Below are 1,274 nucleotides of genomic sequence, written 5' to 3'. Positions count from 1 at the left end.
AAACAGATATGCACACTAATTTAAAAAGAATAGTGCTTAAGCTGTTCAGCAAACATTTGTAAAATTCCTTGCCATCAGCTAGCTCTGGAGTTCTGCTAGGTGAGTAAGGCCATGTATGTTACTGCTCAGAGTACTGACGCAAAGCAATTGTCCCCTTCACATCCATTTTTTGCTGTTGATATGTCATGCTATGTTGTTTAGAGATCCATAGATGGCCCTACATGAAGGCCTTTTTTTGTGTGTATATGGGTGACTGTGATTTAACTTTCAAATAAGATGGCTCCTGATTTACAATGATTCAACTTATGATATATTTGGCAATGATGTGAAAGTGAAAGTGATTCAGTAGAAACTGTACTTTGAATTTTGAATTTGGGTCTTTATAAAAAGGGCCTTTGACATGTGGTATGGTGCCATCTTGTGATGCTGGGCAGCAGCAGTGAGCCACAGCTCCCTGTCAGCTAGAAGATTACAGGGGTGAACACCTGATATTCTTACAAGCATTCTATATATAACCATTCTTCTTTTTTTTAGTGTAAGATTTAATAAATTGCATGTGATATTTGATGCTTTGTTATAAAATAGGCTTTGCTTAAGATGATTTTGCCCAAATGCAGGCAAATGTAAGTGTTCTGAGTATGTTTAAATAAGCTTAAGGTAAGCTATGATATTTGATAGTTTAGGGGTATTAAATGCATTTTCAATTTTTTATGTGTTTCTCTGTACATAGCCCCCTTGTAAGCTGAAGAACATCTCTATATGTATATGTAGCCTTGGTATGGCTTACATATTATTGGCATGAAACATCTAGAACAGTACGTGTGCCATATAATTGTCTACAACATCAAACAAGTTTCTTGAAAACTTGTGCCAAAGGGGTTATGTCTTTAAGGATTCTTATTTCAGAAGGGTTCTCTCAAACGTAAGATTTTTCAGAAGTTAAGTGAAAATCTGACCAAACTAAACATTTTTCCATTTTCCCTACTGAGCAAAGATAGCTAAAATCTATCTGCCATTTTCAACACTGTACTCAACGATTGTAATTCTAATTTAAGAACAGATTATTTATATCAAAACCACATGTTGGCCTAATCTTATACAATATTCATAAATCTCACTCAGAGCCTTGGACACTTTTATTTGTTGAGTCTATAGACCTCATAGCTCCATGTATGTCTATACTTTTGAAAATACATGCATCATAGTTCCATTGTAAAATGTCTGGGTTATAAATTGTGCTATGCTATCAAAATGGTAATAAGAACATACAAATG

This window comes from Mustela nivalis (genome assembly GCF_964662115.1).
Source record: "Mustela nivalis genome assembly, chromosome: 5".
NCBI classification, from domain to species: domain Eukaryota; kingdom Metazoa; phylum Chordata; class Mammalia; order Carnivora; family Mustelidae; genus Mustela; species Mustela nivalis.
Note: the sequence above shows the minus strand (reverse complement) of the source record.